Source organism: Anopheles marshallii, chromosome 2, assembly GCF_943734725.1.
Source record: "Anopheles marshallii chromosome 2, idAnoMarsDA_429_01, whole genome shotgun sequence".
NCBI lineage: Eukaryota > Metazoa > Arthropoda > Insecta > Diptera > Culicidae > Anopheles > Anopheles marshallii.
Genome location: NC_071326.1, coordinates 67,733,863 through 67,752,615, shown reverse-complemented (window position 1 = coordinate 67,752,615; position 18,753 = coordinate 67,733,863). Strand labels below are relative to the sequence as shown.

General features: G+C 41.9%; 1 protein-coding gene across 1 annotated transcript in view; it reads left to right on the top strand.

Moving 5' to 3' along the window:
• Positions 1-3,939: 3,939 nt before the first annotated feature.
• LOC128710276 (receptor-type guanylate cyclase Gyc76C-like) overlaps positions 3,940-18,753 on the top strand; it is a 40,188-nt gene continuing 25,374 nt past the window's right edge. The window contains exon 1 of the mRNA XM_053805322.1: positions 3,940-4,030. The gene's annotated coding sequence lies outside the window, so the exon portion shown is untranslated. The remainder of the gene's footprint in view (positions 4,031-18,753) is intronic.

The following is an 18,753-nucleotide window of genomic DNA, read 5'->3' as shown; positions in this document are numbered from 1 at the left end:
TTAAACGTCTTTATCTTTAGTTGTTTTTAAACCTTTTCTTGCATCCCAATAATGCGTAATTAAAGTTCATATATGGTCGTTAGCTATTATTTATTTATTTACAATTTATTTATTACAAAGTATAAACGGCCATAATCTACCGTAATGCCAGATAATATAGGTTGATTAAAAACTAAATTAAATGATAATAATATCAAATAAAACTAAACAATATTATACTAGATAGGTAAATCAATCAACGGAGAACATCAGATAATACGAATGGTGGGATTATTAGTAAGAAGCATAAAAAACAAAACAAGAAACGAATCAAAGAACTGAAAAAAGGCAACGGATAGTTACAGGGGAGAGATGGAAATTTAAGAAGGAGCAGGCAATGTGGAAAGCATGAAGGCATTGAAGAAACGGATCGGAATCAATTGTGTTCCGGAGCAATCCACCGACAAAACACGTCTTCGCAACAGTCCGCCGATCGAAGGCAAACTGACCTCATCGTTCCCCCGTAACGTCAGAACTACCTAACAAACATTTTAAAAGTGTCTAGACGAGATAGACATTGACGCCCAAAATGTGCGCTTCAAGCTGCTGGTGAAAGTATTTATTCTGACGATTGATCTTTCAATCGATAACGGGATGTTTTGACTTTCTTTACATGACGAAGTGTCATGCGCAAGTGGTATTTTGGACAAACCAAGATCATCATGTGAAGAGATCACTCGCGGAGATGGCACTCTTCAAGATGGCAGTTTTACCTGAGAATTTTTTTTTGGGAATATCTTAAAGAGACGATCTTCTTCCACAATGTCGAATGTCAAAGCAAGGCAGCACTGGATCGTCAAATCAAAGGGAGTTTTATAAACTTCGGTATGCTATTTTTCTATTCGAACGGCTTGCGAATATGAACTTAGTCCCAGTTTATCAGCTCAAGGTCAGTGCGCAAGCGAAGCGATCGCTGATCACATATTTAATTAGCAAAGCAACCAGAAATCCTTTACCGGTTGATAAGAGCCCATTTTTAGCACAAATTTACTTATTTCTTTCTGCACACGAATGGCGGATCATCGCATCGTACGGCGACCGCGTTCCTTATCATAGCGTTTTCCATTGGAATGAAGGGAAAAGAACGCACCGGGCAGTACCGCCAAGCGTGGTACAAACAATAAACACTTGCCGGTACGAAACGACACGTCGACCGTTCTCGCTTTAATCGCACCCGGATCGTGTCATCATCATCCGCCGGCAGTAGTGTTTTTTGTTGTTGTTGTTTTGTTTTGGGCTTGGCTTAAGATCGTGTTCTTACCGCTCTCGTACGCGGTTGTATTTATGTTGTCTCTTATTTTTTTCCATCTTTGTGGTTTATTTTTAGATCCATCCCGACCCCGGACCCTTCGGCAGGAGGAGGAAAAGGAGGACCCCAATGGCTGAGGGCTACGTGGAGCCCCCGAAAATGAGCTAACCGAACGGCCGAAACGAGAGAGAAAGTGTGTGTGTGTGTTGGTAGGGGGGTCGCTCGCAAGTTTTTGCTTACCGAGCACGATCGGCCACCTTTCGGCGTGTGCGTGTGTTTGATCCCCTATCATGTTGTGATGCTGCGATGGGGTTTGGGAGGGTTGTTGCTAAAGGAAACCCATCTTTCCTCCACCGTAACGCCTCACCTTCCTCCATTTTGAACATAATTCGCTCTCGATGGACTCGCACAGTAACAATTCTCTTTCTCTGCTCGCTGCGGTTTAATGCTCGGGAAGATGCACCCCTATCACCACCCAACCCTCCACCACTCCACCCCACGTACACAAACCAAATTGCGAGTGAGAGAGTGTATGTGCAAGAGAGAGAGAAAGCGCGAGATAAAGAGATAGAGAAAGAGAAAGAGAGAGAGAAAGAGCAGTGGCTGCGTCTAAGTGACAGCACCCCGTCGGAAAGCGCGTTCACTCGCGTTCTCGCGTGCACGGAGCAGAAGCAACGCATCTCCCGTGGGAAACGGATCGTTCGATCGTTTGGCGCGCGCGTTCACCTCGGCAGAGCCGCCGGGGAATCGGTTCGAGTCTAGGCGTCGGGTGGAAAAGTTAAAGAAAGAAAGAAAAAAAAAACAAGTTCAAATTATCGGTATGCTCACGCGCTCTTTGCGTGTTTGTGTAACCGTATGTACGTGCGCAATTCGTCTCAAGTGTGTGAAGTGTGTGCGTCCACGTATCTAACCAGTAACTCACTGGGTTAAAGGCGAAACAAAACATACAACAACACATTAATATACAGCGGTGAATAAACGCATCAGCAGAAGCTGCACGAATAGATAATGCACACCGAATGCAATATTGCGCCGGAAAAGATTAACCTTGGGCGGGAAGCAACTTTCTTCCGCCCAAAAAATAAGAAATTCCCCCCGCTGGGGAAGACTTGGCTGCACTCGCCGTGCTCTAATCCAGCGTCCAGCGCCAACTAGATCGTTATCTTAATCCCTCCGTGCAGCAAATTAATCAAAGTGTGCAGTCTACAGCAGGCCAAGCAAACAGCGGCGCATACTAAGTTTATCATCGTTTGCAGACGAAGCAGCTGAGTGCCAAACAAACATACAAAAGAAAAAAAAACCCACAAGGAACCAACCGAAAGCGAAAGAGAGTGAGAACGAACGGGCACACGTCAGAGAACGCGGTTTTTTTTGCCGTTTCTCCCTTTAGAATTCTATTCTTCGATCCTCCCCCCACCCCACAACTGATGTGTCTGTCCCGAGGAGTGATGAAAATATGTTTTCCAAATGAAACAAAGCAACCGAATATTGGGCACCATTTTCTCACGATCATTTATTGCGCTTCGTTCCGTTTTCTATTGTTTTCTTTTTCTTTTCCACCCTCACAGTTACGTCAGCAACACTGTTCTTGTATGTGTGTGTGTTTTTGATTGTGAAGTCAGTTTTGCAAGTGTTGTTCTTTTTATAATTCGCAACAAAAAAAACCCCAGCCGGAAGCTGTGTTTGGGGTGTGAGTTCCTGTACGATCACTGTATGATCACGCGCCTGATTGTGCGCGCCCTTGTATTTGTGTGTGTTAACTACGTGTGTAATATACGGAAAAGTGCAACGATCCAATGCAATCATTGTGGTGAAAATATAACCGAAACCGAAAAAAAGTACACCAGAAACGAAAAGTGTTGAAATTCTTGATTTTGAGGAGTTTTTTTTTCCTGTTGTTGTTGCTCGGTGTCTGAGGCAGTGTGCTAACAAATCCCACGAATAGATGTGTCCGCGGTGTGTGCATCGTGTGTGGTGCGCAATTATTCAATCAGCTTGATCTTGAGTGGTTACAAGTGTGCAAAACAACAACGAAAAATATCACAAAACGAAGATATAGCTTTTAAAAGTTCCCAGCTCCTGTTTTGTGTTGTGCCCGCGAAGAAAGGTTGGGATTGCGCGGCAAAAGAAGCGGTACACAGAAGGGTGCACGGATCGGCGAAAAAAGAGAGAGAGAGAGAGAAAAGAAAAAGAAAACGTAATAATATTCCACAAATCAGCCAAGTGCCACGTATCAGCGTCAATTCTCGCGTTCGCGGCGATCAGCAAATTGTGTTCTTCCTTCTTAGAGACGCGTCAGTGAAGCCCGGCTCATCGCGGCGTGGTGGGAAGCAAAACCGAACGTGTGTACGAAACAAAAAAAAAAATGGCGATGAGCTAGCGGAGCACTCACAACAGCACACGAAAGGCGAAGATTTGACAGAAGAGCAAAAGTGAAACACATTCCCCCTGCCCGGCGGTTGAGAGCGTTTGTTCACATTTTAACCCACAGTGCTAGTGAATATTTGGTGTTTAACGTACGCAACGATCGGTTGCTCGGTTCAGAAAAAGTATTACAGGCATTTCCATCCCGGTTTCTCCCACGGCATTTTGGCGCAAGGGAATACGTCCCCGCTCCATTCTTGTTTGCCCCCTTCGCTTTGTCTGCAACCCTTCGTCACGAATCCGGCACCCCAACAGGACGACGATTTCACGTTCAAGGCGAAGCGCGAAACTATTCTAAGTTCGGCCTTCGAACACATGGTAAGTTTGGTTTTGCGGCTCTAGATTAGCACAACGAAATCAAAAAATGACGCGACGATGCAGGAAGTGGGAAGTCAAAAGCAGGGAGGGGGGGGGGGGGGGGGGGGTTTAGAGGGGCCACGGGGTAAGTCGCTAGGGCACATATAGGGGACACACAGAGAGGGCGCTATTTTTAGCTCGTGCTGCAGAACATTTACGCCTTGTCGGACAAATAGAGGGAAAGCGTCACCCAACGGTTCACTCCACCACTCACCCCGGCTGGGGATAGGGGATGAATGGGGTGTCTGTTTATATTTTTGCACTGCACCAGAAACGGTTTGTGCAGTTATGGTGCCGAACAGCAACAAGCGGACTTGGTTTTCTGTTGTTTTTTTTTTCGCTTCTTTTTCTCTTCGCTAGTGCCCCTGTTCTGGCTCGTGCATGTTTATTTGCGGCACGGTGCACATATTTACACTCCCACCCATCCGATTCGATTTGCAGCAACAAGTATAATCGCTGAAACAAAGCAAAAGCAAACAGACCAACGGTGGAAAACTTGCTGCCTGGTGCCGTGCCCAGGATGTGCTCTGTAGCTGTACGCTGTGTACACTTGGGCTGTGGCAAAAAGAAAAACGGGAAAAGCATCTGTTTACGCTACACATTTTTCGGTGTGCTAAAGAATCCGGTGCGAGATGGATTTTTTACGATCGAAAACGGGCAAAAGTTTGTTTTAAAAGTAAAAAAGAAAAGAAAATTGCGTTTCACTTTCACTGTGGGGTGGCTGGCTGGGGTGGATGGAGAGAAAAAAAACAGAGACCCTATAGTACAGTGAAGTTTGTTAAATTGCCTCATTGTAGCGTTTGATTGCGAAGCCTTTGCTTACCTCTACGATCATGCAATGGAAGCAAACTAAAGGATTTTCCAATAGGGATTTCTTTCAAACGTTTACTGGCAATTGTTTATTCATTTGTGCATTGGCCAAGGTTTGTACAAGCTTCGCCATAGGAGGGTTTTTGGCAGCTATTGGACTGTAAAATGACAGCAGGACGTCCGGTGTTCTGTTTTAATATGATATGGGGAATCTTATCAATAGTAAGATTTTCTTCGGCAAACCCTCTCCCCAATATGTACTCAAGGACGTCCAAGACTTTAGCATAGCTGAAAAGACCTTTGGTCATGTCATATTACCATGGAAATTGTGTGATCAAGATCAATGTGTGAAATTTTCCGCAAGGACTATTCACCATTTGATCGCTGAAACCGAAGGGTCCATTTAAAACACTAAATATATAAAGGTATTGATAAGCTTTTCAATGCCAGGATAAGTCTCGCCACCATCTCACTCACTCAGTTTATTTGATTTACCTTTAAGTATAGTACTTGTTCTATGATAATCCCTTTATCACATTTCCGTTTAGAGTTTAATGATTGATAAAGATAAACCAAATTAACGATCGAAATGTGGAAGTCAAATGTTTAAAAGTAATAATCACCATTATGCGGAACCATTTAGCCATCTTCTTCTGCAACATTCAATCGTAAAGATAAATTATGGTTCGGAACTCTTTTGTGTTATTTCCTGTTCTGCAACAAGATTTGAAATGAAAAAAAAAAACAATCTAAATTTGTTGAGGAAGTAAAAGGTTAAAAGTAAATAAATAACGTCATATTACTCCCAACGAATATATTATCCTTTCAGATATTAATTAAATTCGATGAATTCAGCATATTTTATCCTAGCAAATTTAAATATTTATTTTTCAAATTTAAAAGAAATCCACAATTTGATTTACAATTATACATAATAATCACACACAACAGTTGCCTACTGGCGTGATAGCACATTAGGCTTCGTAATTTTGGCGCAATTTTCGATTTCATCATTCTGTTTCGCAATGGAGTCGCCTAGTCAGTTGTAAAACCGTTGCCCTGGATACGACCGATTAGACCGTATTTTCCGAATTGAAAAATACGGAAGGGAAAAGGATAGAAAAGCAGTCAATTAAAATGCGATTTGCAACACTGCCGAACAAAACGTTACCACGCTATGGCATTTGATGAAATTATCAAACAAGCATTTTGGATGCTTTAATTTACGATAAGTCGCAATCGTTTCTTTGGAATTTTGGGTAGGAATAGGGTATTCCAAAAATTCTAATTTAAACGGAAACCCCGATGGCTATTGTTCTGTAGAAAATCTAAATTTAGTGACAGTTTCAAGTGTTCTGTGGTGAATTTAGCTAATTTTATCTGACGGTTGTTCTGGGAAACCTTTTCCAGAGCGGTATCGCAGCAAAAAGCGTCACCTGCAAGAAAACGGAATGAAAATCCCTTCCACAGTAACTTACCTCGATGGTGATGAAGTTATGCAAAACTATGCCCTTTCATGCTTACCAACCGGGACGACCTTAGCAAAGCGATGCCACGTGACAATAAATCATTCCACTGCGGAACGCGTTAACGTTCTTGCCTGTTGGGCACCGTTTGGCCGCATACCAGCCGTTACATGGATGCGAAACATCCCTTCAACCGATCCGTATAATTTTCCCAAGCAAAACTTTAAACCCAAAAGCTCAAGCCGATCGTGAAAATTTGCGGCTGTTTCGCGTTGCTACCGGGGAACGTTGCACGCATAAAATGTTTTTACTCTATTGTGTACGGGAAATGTTGTTGTGGCATGTTGAGAAAAGTTGTTAGAAAATTAGGGACAAATGGTGGCCGCAAGTAAGAACCCGTATAAGGGAGATATAATTTTACGCATCATCAGCACTTTCGTTGTTACGAAATGCAATGCACATCAAAAGCAAAGATATGTTCACGTAAAACATGATTAATAAACTGTGTTAATAAATTAACATTTAATGTAAGTGTAACAAAGTATACAGCATTTAATCCAATCGTCATAGAACAAATGCACCCGAATAACTCTTCTGCGAAAATTCGATAAGCAAAATACTGCTTCCTCCCATTACTAACGCGTAGAGAGTTATATAAAAACGTTTTAAAAAGATGCTTCAATCACACAATTATACATCCAATTTGCAGTTTACATGTTCATTATTACAAGCAATATTATGGTTGCGTTATCTACTTGATAAATCAACCCTGTACAATATGATTGGTTCAAACAGCGGAACAACGTTTTAGTGTATTTTCGGAGCTTGCGAGCATAGTTCTTGTTCGTGGTAAAGGGTAACCTAATCAAAGGTTTTGTACGCGTTCCATTGCTTGAAGGAAATTTACACGCATTGTTACACGATGTGAAAAACTTCTACCTGACAAGCGGTAAAGCAATCGGGAAAGTGAGATGATAGCAGAATGCACCTTGTGAGCTAGTGATAACAAAGTTCAAACAACCTGTTGTGTATTCGCTACAGATGATTTGGTACATTAAAGTGCTTAGCGCACAGGAGTAGAGGGTTGAAAATGAAAACTTTGAAAGGGTTGAAAGCTTACATGTAAAATGTGGAGGACAAATGCGATGCCAAAGAATCTCCTTCATGCCGAATGGAAATATACCGGTACGACTTAAGTAATGAAACCGCCTCCAAAGGGTAATATTCTGAACCCTAGACCTACTCATTCGACCGGGTTGTATTGGGGAGTTTTTTAGTTTGTTCTAGTCATATTTTGTCTTGCCGTTTTTTTTTTGCCGTACCCCGTAAGCTACACAACAACTACTAGCTGAACATGGCAAATGGCCAGGATCGGCCCAAAGAAGGCTTGGCGCTGATCGGTATTAAGCATACAACATAACTGTCAGCCCGTCGGCGGCATAAATTAATGGCTAATTGTTGGTTTTATCGGCAGCAACCCACAAAGGGGCCAAAGGGTTTTGCCGGCTAAACAGCTGGGCGAGCATGCGGGAATGGTCGTGTTGGCCCCGGCGTTGCCAGTTGTGTCATCCGAACGAACCGTTTTATCGTTCGCGGTGTAAGGAGTTGATGAAAAGCGCAAGGAAGGAAGGGAGCGAAAGGTCTGCTGAATCGTGGTTCGACCAGGATCGTTTTTCCTTCCGTCCTAGGTTAGATGGCGGAGGCCGTTGGCTTGCCAATATTTAGACATTCAGTAAAAAGCCCGATTGTTGGCGTTGTGGTAGGTAAATAAAAAGCCGCTGGACGTGTGGTGTCGATGGGATATCCTAAAGCTCCCTATGATGGCAAACACATCTCAGGCGCTTGTGGAAATACCAGGGGTTGCCTGTTTTGCTTAACAATTTGTATTGTTTCGATACGATTGTTGTACGATATTCAAAAGATTAGTCTAATATTTTTTGTAATTTTTTCACACACTGACAATTGTCTATATATTTGTCAACTCGTAATCATGTCAACGACACCGGTATCATCGGCACGTGACACACGACGACGTTTCATCTCGTGGCATGTTCTTAATGGTTCTTCACATCCGCAAACCACACGCACGCGGTTCGTTCGGCAGATGAGTTTTGCGCTACTATTTTGGTGTGTTTAATTACGCAGTTAGCAAGACGGGAGACAGACACCCACACACACACAATGCCCCGTAATAGACGTCCTTTCCCGGCTTTGATAGCTTCCCAATCATCATATTTAAAAGGCGACCGAGAAAGCTGTGGCGACACACCGTGGGGGTTGCGCGGAATCCAACGGACGGACGTGGCTGTTTGGTTGTTTGGTTTGTTCCCGGTAGGTGATAATTTATCGTGATGGACGGGGGTAAATATTTAATTAACACATTCGACAGCACGGGAATGGAGGAGATAAATATCTAAAAGCACCTCTGTTGGTGCACATGTTTCGCGAATTGGTTTTTGCGTCGTGGGTTATCGCTGTGGGGTGAGTGTTGTTGGGCTTTTTTTTTCGTCGCAGTATCACCACTGTATTCCAGCAGTGTTCCGATATATTGGACGCTAATATACGGTACGTACGGTAAGCTAAAGCGCTGAACAGTGATGATCGTTTTGGTCTACAGTTTTACAACACACGCGTAAGATTGCTTTACTCTTCTTTTGCTGCAGGTTTTACTGGTGTCGGGTTGTATGCACTTGTGTTTGAAATGCTAAGCTAAAAATGTTGCCGACCGGCGCAGGGAAAGACAAACATTCATTCCTGGCCCTAGTGACAGGGAGCGCTCATAAAAAAAATAATCGAACGACGAATGAAATGCAAACTTGGTGCGATACGCGATAAGTGGACGCGCAATTAGTAGCTTCGGACAGCCTGGAAGAATGCAAACGATCTTGATTAGCGGTAAAGCGGCGCTCTGTTGCCTGCTAGTAACGCTTAGCATCATAACGAATTTGCTGCGCAAAATCGACCCCACGCCAATGTGGTGCGTTCATGCGACTAAACTTATCCTCTGATGGGATATTTAATGTTTAATGGTTAAAATAGCAATTAATGTTGTTAATGCTTTTTTTGTTTTAATATTGTGGTTATCACCATGTTTTTTTCATGCTAAATTGTCTAAGATCACGATGTTTACGTGTTGATGGTTTTCAGCTCATAATAAACAACCTATCAGTTGGAAGAAATAATTGGTGCACATCATACCATCAGTAGAAAAAGCTTAAGCTCTCAGCCTGTATCTCTCAAATAATCGACTATTTGTATCTCTATTTTCGATTGTTTGTATATGTATTTCTTTTTGTATATTTATGTACAGATTCGTAAAGGACATAGCATTTTGACGTAAATAATGACATAAGGGATTATTTTTGCAAAACTGCAATTTGAGAAAAATCGACAAAAGTTTAGAAATTTTACCTCAAATTCAATTCATTTGAAACGATGTATTGCTCTGATTATGTAAATAATACTTTTTTAGTTATTTTCGTTAAATTTGTTTGTTTACATTATTACAGTAAACATGACCTTTGATAACAAATTTAGCTACCCACCCACAAATCACAGCGGGTGAAGGAACATCTTTGGTTTTCAAGCTTTTGAGCGTTAAATGTGCGGAAATAAGTTGCGATAGCTTGGAAATTGTTTATATTCGTGCCTTTTCTAAAAAATATCGTCTTTATACGTCGTCTTTCTTCAACAAACTTTGCAAAAAATGTGTGATGTTCGATGTAGGCGGCAACAGAACTGTAATTTTTAGACGTAAAGAAATGCGATGTGCAAGATTGCGCATCGTCTAAACGGAAATTAATGTTGGCTTCCACGAGATGCACGAGAATGCTTCTTCGAAAAACGCCCAAACTTTTTTTCGTTATGACGTATTATGTACATGTTTAATTCCTTTTTGGTTCTTGAATATCTGCCTGATTCTTCTTCATCGATCTATTTCCATTTAGTTAGTCTTTAATGTGGTTTCATTGAAAGTCTAACATTTCGAAATATCAAAGGGATCTTCTCAATGTTTCAAGTTCCTTTTTCGATGCATGCTTGAAATTAAGGTACACATTTACTGAAGCAGAAAGAAAGTCTAATGCCCCGTACCGAGCGCTACGAGACGACCTACTCCGTCGCCGATTCGTACGTGCACCCACGGGGCACCGCGGCAAGGCCAACAAAATGCATCCAGAAATTAATCGCCCACCGCCGTCCAAACCGGTGACGAGCGGCCGTACAAGTCGGAGACACCACGGGTCGACGATGTCGTCGTCGCTGTCGCATGAGCGTGGACCACCGCCTTGAGAAGCTGGTCCGCTGGCTGTTCCATGAAACAGGTTAGACCGGGCCCGGGCAAACCGAAACCGCTCCGGTGGTGTTGTGACTCCCGGTGACGCTCACGCGGGGCAAGAAGATGTCATCTGGTTGGGTGTATGCGCGGCGTAGGTCAATGAAACTGCTGCACGGCTAAGTGGTTTTTCGAGGTGCAGTTGGTGTGGTTTGGTTTACTTAAGCAACGAGACGGTGAATCTGCTGCGCTGTGAACGGTGTCTTTTGCCCAGCACAGCATGTGATGGCTATTTTAATACGACGTTGCTTAATTAAAGATGCTTGTAGAAAAAAAAACATACTAACTTTTCCATCCGAGTTCAACTGATTCAAACTTTACTAGAACGGTACAACCGGGATGGACAAACCAATTCACTGCAACAAGCGGCTTTGGAAGCCTGGGTTCACACCCTGCGTACGCTACTAATTACAATCAGGTTGAAATTTATTGGCTCCAGATTGGAACTTTATTTCAGTCTGCTCAGTCATCCAACCAAACCCACCCCGAAACAACGCCAACGACCGTGATGCGTGATTGGAAAAAAGAAAATGTGATTTGGAAAGATAGCAGCGGGAGAAAAAATGCCGTATCACTACTGCGCACTAGCATGCGATAAAATATAGTCTTATGATAGCGCCTGACAAGATGGCTGGGAGCGGTCTTAAAGAAGCGACTGGAAATGAAACCGACGCCCGAGTGCGGTCGAGCGAGTTTCAGACAAGCTGTCCTTTCCGATACACACACACACAGGATGTGTTCTGGATGATGGTTTTGCTTCCCTTCTTCGCCACCATATTCTCATGCACCCTGGCCAGACCGCAAATGAATACACACACCGGAAAAGGAACTGACAAGCTCCGTGCGAAAAGTTCTTTTTCCCATGCAGTTTCTTTCGTGCGGTACAAATGAAACACATTTTGTGCTTTTTTTTTTTGCTCTCTCCGCTTTTTTGTTTCCATCCTGCATCCTCTTTTGGTGGGAGTGCATTAATGCAACGCGTGTCGGTGACAGCATGCGGCGTACCGTTTTCCTGTTGTTTTGCGTGATTCAAGCCAAGCCACGGGTAAGGTAATGCACTGTGGTACACAAGGAGTGAAGCGCAACAGGACACTTTTTTGATGTGAAATAGAAATATTCTTAAAAACATGACAGTGGATTACGAAACATCATGAGTTTTGTCATTTTTAAAGATAATTTTGTGGGGTATTCAATATTAGTTGATTGAAAAGCCATTAGTAGCTTTCAAATAAGCATAAGGAACGATTCATATTGTCGGTGTAATAATTTCTACTAAAAGTATGTGCTTTAACTGATGACAAATATGTCAGTTGACATTCCAAACGTATCATTAGATTTGACAATGCTGGTAAATGTAGTGGAGGACCGATTAGCCGTGATCATCGGGACTCAACGGTTGCTGGATAATCGGATAAAACGGGTAGAAGGGGCATTTCCATTTTTTTTATAATAAATAGTGTACAATGTGTCATGGGTAGGACTTTTTTGGTGTATAATTTATTTTTACTGCGTATTTTACTGCTGCAGAAGAAACCTTACTTGTCTTTTTAGAATTTGAACTTTTTTTGTCTATTAAAATTCACCCGGGTAAATGACACCCGGATAATCGGAGCTCCACCGTGTTATAGTATTGCACATAGTGACTCGAACAATTAAAATTTTTTATCAAAACGGTGGACATATGAAGTCAACAGGCGATATTTGAAACCAAAAGAATACGACAAGCCGGCAAAAGTTTTCGTCTAGTACCGGTAGGGGATAATTTAAAAATAGTTTTAGCATTCTTAACTAGATAATTGTGACACTTTTAAAAACTCGTTATCTTCAAATATATCCGACTTAAGAGCCTGTTATGGGGAGCAATACATTTATAGCGACAATTTTACTGTAACTGCACTGGTCCATTTTCAATGTTGTTTATTTTTATTTCAATAGCACCGAAGAGCCCAATTTATTTGCCAATAAAATCATACCTCGCTAATATAGGGGTTGGCCGAACCAGATTGGTTAATAATATCGCCTACCGATTCGGTTTTTTTTCGCTACGAAAGTCGTCAATTATCACATCACCCATTCCTGACCGCGTAAACTTTTCGTTCCGCTTCGCCAAAACCACCCATGACCCACCATCCTAGCAAACAATTTCACAGAACCTAACTGAACACCGATCTATCATACTACTTTGTTTGACTGATTGGCACCAGTTTTCGAAACGAAATCGGCATGAAAAGCAAACATACACTCATACACACACACACGCAAGCACACATTCTTAACCTTCTCATTACCATTTGGTGGGGCCGATTTCCGGTTACGGGTTGTCCGCTTCTTGTGGTTCCCTTCCAGCTGAGCGAACTGATGATCACCGATCTCTGGATGACCATGAAATTTCCTTCCCAGCGTATAGCCCTCCACTATCGATCATCGACAGAACAACGTGCTCCCGCTGGTTCGCTTCAGCTGCTGTTGTTTGCATCGTTTTTTTCGCTTAAATGTTATTTCTCCTCCTCTTCGGCCGATGTTCTTTGAGAGGGTAACACTTTTTTTTTGCATGTAAAGCTTACGCACGCACTGTTGGCAAATCAATTAATTTAGAGTAAAGCAGCGCAAGGCGGTGTAGCTCTTTCTGTCTTCCAGCGAGGGGTACTGGTTTGTACGCATCGTATCGGTTCGCGGCCGAGCCAGCGAAGGAATCAAGACATTGCGGACAATGTTGCAAAATTGCCCATTTGCTTAGGGTGCCCCGATTGACTCGAGGTCGATGGATGGCTATAACGGTGGGGACGCTGAAAGCTGGTTTGGACAAACGGGCCGCCAACGACGGGAACCCCTTTTGGTTCCCCGAGGTCTGGCTGACTTTGATCGACTTGAACTTGACCACCTAGGGATCTCCGTGGTTTGATCTCCGGGCGCGCGGTGGTCGTTTTGCTAAGCAGAAAACGCAACCGGTGCTTGATTGATAAGTGATTTAAAAGATTTTGACTTTTGGGCACGAGTTGGTATAATTCCAAATGCTTTATGCAAAGTTATGGCGTTAAATATCATCCGATAGAAAGTTGAAAACTAAATTATTCTTGCAAAAATGAGATCTCAACATCTAGACAACATGTTGAGCTTGCGATGTCTTGCAGAATTACGATATTGAGTTGTTATTCTTATCAACATCTCAGAGATCTTGGTGACAGCATGGGAAAATTCCTGTATCCTGTATACGAGATATCCGGGAGAAATTTTCATTTAAAGGCATTATTCGATCACTTTACAGTTAACATCTTTTGTTGTCTATCAATCCTTCACACATACAAGAGTAGAAACAAGAGGTTCTGTACTACTAAGTCTAATAAATACACCTAATACATCATCTCGTCTTCGATTTTTTCGGAATATTCGCTTAATCGCGTGTTCATATCTGAAATTGATGTTGAAAATGGTGATAAGTACGGCCTCATACGCCATCGCTACTTTGTGAAAGACGACATTGCAGCATTTTTGAGATGACATAACAACGCAAGCGCCTACCATAAGAAGGGCAGCACATGACATTATTCAACGGCCTTAAAAGATACCACAAACGTAAACGTGTTCCAGGATGGATTTGCACAGCTAGACGTTGATTGTTGGTAACATTTACTGTGTTTGTCATGATTTAAAGCATAGTTAATTCGATAAATGCAGTAAACATTTCTTCGGAGCGAAACAAACATCGGTTGGGGGTCGTCCAAAATGCTTCCCAGAGCGCATTTATACTGGTCGGATTGTACTTGACTGATACCGCCGTGCTGGTTTTGTGGTAAGGTGCGCTGCGATTGTGATATCATGTGCTACCATTGAAGTACCATTGAACCGAATTTCCATTGCAATTATATATATTTTTAAAACGGCATCACATTACGGTTGGCACTTTTCAAGCAAGCAATTATTGGCACAACATAAATTGATGAGTCAAGTTAAGAAGGAAGCAAAAGAAAGCCGCACAAACAAAACAAAGAAACAGGAACAAAAAGCAAAGAAGAGTCCCATGCCCACAACTACTTCCTTCGATCATTTCACCACCGGTGGTGCGGTCCGATCGATTATGATCAGGCATAAATTATTGGCTCGAACATTCCGTTTCGTTTGACGGTTTAACACAGCCGCGCAGGAAAGACACCTGAGGAAGGTTTGTGTGTGTGTGTGTGTGTGTGTGTGTGTGTATAAGGTTTGCGGCAAGACATACCGGAGGAACGGTAGCAATACGGCGATGGGTAGTTTGGTTTTTAATTCGATCGGGGACCACCACGAACGAACGTACATCATCTCATGTACCAGGGTTGTGCTGGGTCCAAGGTCCCCGATGGCCTAGCCACAAATTCGCCCGGGTGCGAAATCATTGACCGTACCCAGTTGAAGGTGACGTTGTTTTTTTCTATATTGTTTTTTTTTCACACTGTTGCAAATCCCCGTTTAGGGGAGTAGAAATAGCGAAAAAAGGCGCACTGCAATGTAGCACAGTTATTACTTAATTAGCGACAAACCACCACCAGGTTCGGGTTTTGCTAGCGCCTGCTGAAGCATCACTGCAGCATCGCTTCACAAAATGCACGCGACGATAATTTCTTTGCCGACGACAAACTATGACAACGGTTCGGACCACCGTCTGACGCTGTCCACTTCCGGGTTGGTGGGAAAGAAAGGGTGTGATAATTGAATCACCATCCATGCGAGGGATGGGTAAGCGTTAGTGATGTGCACAATGATGCAGTACGATTGAATGATATAAATCTTTCCAGGGAGGGAGTTAATTCTAATCTAGAAGAAGAGTATTTATAACTCTTTGCGAATTAACTCATTCGCAAAGAATTAAATCATTCAAAATAATTAAGATTTAACTCTTGACGGTGACCTTCACCACACGATTTAAGTCAAAACTCTTGTGGAAGTTAACTCGCGATTAAATCATTCACGGCGACCACCGTTTTCATTCGTGTGGTAGCTCCCTCATGAGTTAATTCACCATTTAAATCGTGAGTTACAGGTCTCCGTGAAGAATTAAATTGCGAGTTAACTCACGATTTAAATCATGAGATGAAAGCCGCAGCAACCCCCCTTTGCTTATTTGAAATGATTAAAATCTCAAAGTGTGAATTTTAGAGTTAAATCTTCATTCATAACTCTTTAACACGAAATGAAATCTATGAATTAAATTTGCCACCTCTAGTAAGCGTACTCGAAGAAAATCTCGCGATGCGCTGAGGCCAAACAGTGATAGACCATGGTAATTGTGCAATTGTGGCATGTAAATGGATAAAATGTTTGCGATAAAACTCCGCGATTGAAGTACGTTTACATTCACATATGCTTATTAAAGTATCTGCAATATCGACACACATTGGGTGCAATCATTATTTCCAGTGTTTATTTGGTGCGTTTAACACATTCCTGATAACATTGTCAGCATTATTGTTCGTTTCATTAATTAATTTGCTCCGTTTTTCTGCTTTGATACATTATAGAGGCAGTTATCACGTGAATGCCCTCACATTTTGTCATCCGCATCGTTATTATGCACTTGAAGTTCTTAATATGGTTTAACCAAACATGTCATATTTTTTAACCTACGATACTTTAATTACAAAAATTCATTGTATACTCAATGGTTACTTATAACAAGTGGAATTGATGTAGTCAAACGGTGTGAAATTTGCATTTATTTATGGATTTATTTGATGTTCTATATGCTTTTTTCGGCTAATCTTTTGTTGTAAAAAGTTTTCCAATAGTTGCTAAGAACCAAAAATGAACCACGCTAATGAATGAAACTACAGGCACTTCCCGAAATAAACCATTGTTCCGGAAGGCTATAATCCGGGGAAAGATCCGCATATCTCGGATCTCCCCGTATGTCGAATCCTGGTGCAATATCGTTTATATTTCAATGTTTCAGAGTCAACTTCCTTTTCCGCACTTTATTTATTCAACAATTGAGAATGAAAACATTAACAGATATTAAAAAATAACAAATGTTTTATGTGACAAAGGCAGATATTTTCAACCAATTTTTCGACCTTTTTGATTATATTTTGTGCTGTAATCTAACTCAGCTGCCCAATATTCAAATAGCGCATAACTAGGGGACTACATGTATCGCCAAAACATGCACGTGATGCTATTCACTTGACCTATTTGCATGCAATAATAATAGCAGTACATCCTTATTCAAGATTCACCACCCATAAACTCTCCATTTGAATTGAATAGATTACAAAAAAACATGGTGAAATAGAAAAAAAAACCCATTGCATATGCCACTATACGCCCGCTGTAGCGATACTTTCGATCTCTCGCAGGAAACTGCGCCTGATGCATTCATTGAACCTGTAACGCAAAGATCCGAAAGCGAACCGCAAACTTTGCTGACAGGGAGAGAAAGATGTCAGTGCAGTAGGGTTTTTGGAAGCGAACCCAATCCATCAACCAGAACCTTTACCTTTCGGCTTCGCTGTATGCTCAGCTCATCGGGTTTTAATGAATTCCATTCAAACAGGCAGGGAGCGAGCTGTCCTCTAGCAGCCTTAACGGCCGCCTTGACACGGGCGTAGAACGCTGCGAGGATAAGAATTTCCATTTTTGCAGTGCTCTGTACTTGCTTTTTTGTGCGAGGCTTCCGTACGAAAGTACAGTGCGTACGGGTGGCGTAACATGCAATGATCATGTGCGCGAACAAATGGCTTTCGTTATCAAAATATTGATAACGTTTATTCTAACGACATCATCCACAATCGGGTGATGGAAAAACATTGTGAGAAACTTTTATGATGAATAAATAGTAATAAAAACATAAATTTGCCAGTACACTACTGTTGCGAATCAATCCTGGCTTTCTTGGGATTGAGCATCAGACGTTACGAGCTGGTACGGTTGATAAGACGAATCATTCAATATGCTTGCCCATTGAGCGAAAACTTCCGGTCACGATTGGATGGCAGGGATTGCAGTTGCCTGCCCGAACGTTAGATAAATGCTTATAGTGCGGTAGCACCTGTTACGATAGCACGATGGGCGAATGTGAAAAATGTTTCATTTTCCACATGTTTTCCACCGTTGCGTCAGTTCCATTTTGCATGCAAGTAGTGATTCAATATTGATCCATTATAGCACAGGGGTCGGCAAAGTGCGGCCCGTCAAAAGATGTTACCTAGTTCGATGAAAAAAATTGAAAGACCTGACAAACATCACTAGATCTCGCCACCACGATACTAACAAAACATGTCGGTGAAACATCATCGGCATCATTCACCTTTTTCTAAAAAATAATTTTTGCTTGTCTTTTCCCAACCAATTACTGCTTGGTTGGTCTGAAAGCTTCCTAAGACTACTGCAGTGTGAAGTCCAGAACGCGTTCGGTAATGAAAGCTGTGTTCCACGCACACATCGAAACCTAATGTGGCAAAGAAACGATTATCGTTTACCATGTAATAGTTCTTGAGGATAGGGTTTAGACAGAGTCAATGATTCCAAAATCCTACTGAATAGCAACGTTGTTTACTTTTACATTCCGTAGGCATTCTAATGTCAGTCTAATGTCTAATGTCAGGCAAAAAAGTGATGTAGAAAAAGTATAAAACATTATGGACAATTTGCAACCATAATTTTTAAAAAAGCCCTACGTGCACTCTAGCAGACCCAATACGATTGGATAATTTATAACAAAATGTTAGCAAAGGTTTATCAATGTCATCTATTTCATGTGTCCTAAAACCTCGTTTGGAGTGTCTGACAGCTTCAGCTTCAGCAGCTTCAGAACTGTTTCCACTATCTGGCCCTATTCGCGTGATAGGTGTGCCGACCCCTGCATTAGCAGAATGTGTGTGAAAGATGTAATAGTTGCAGCGGAGTTAACGACGTAAAGTTCAAAGCATATTCAGCAATGAATTTTGCATAAAATTTCCACGACGTTTAACGGGACGAAGTTATCTACTGATGCATATTGTTATAATCATGCTGACGAACCATTGATTGAAGGCGTTCGGGTTGAAAAGAGACATTAATTTTTAGCTCTTCATTTAAAATAGATATTTATTTTTTGGAAATGTCTG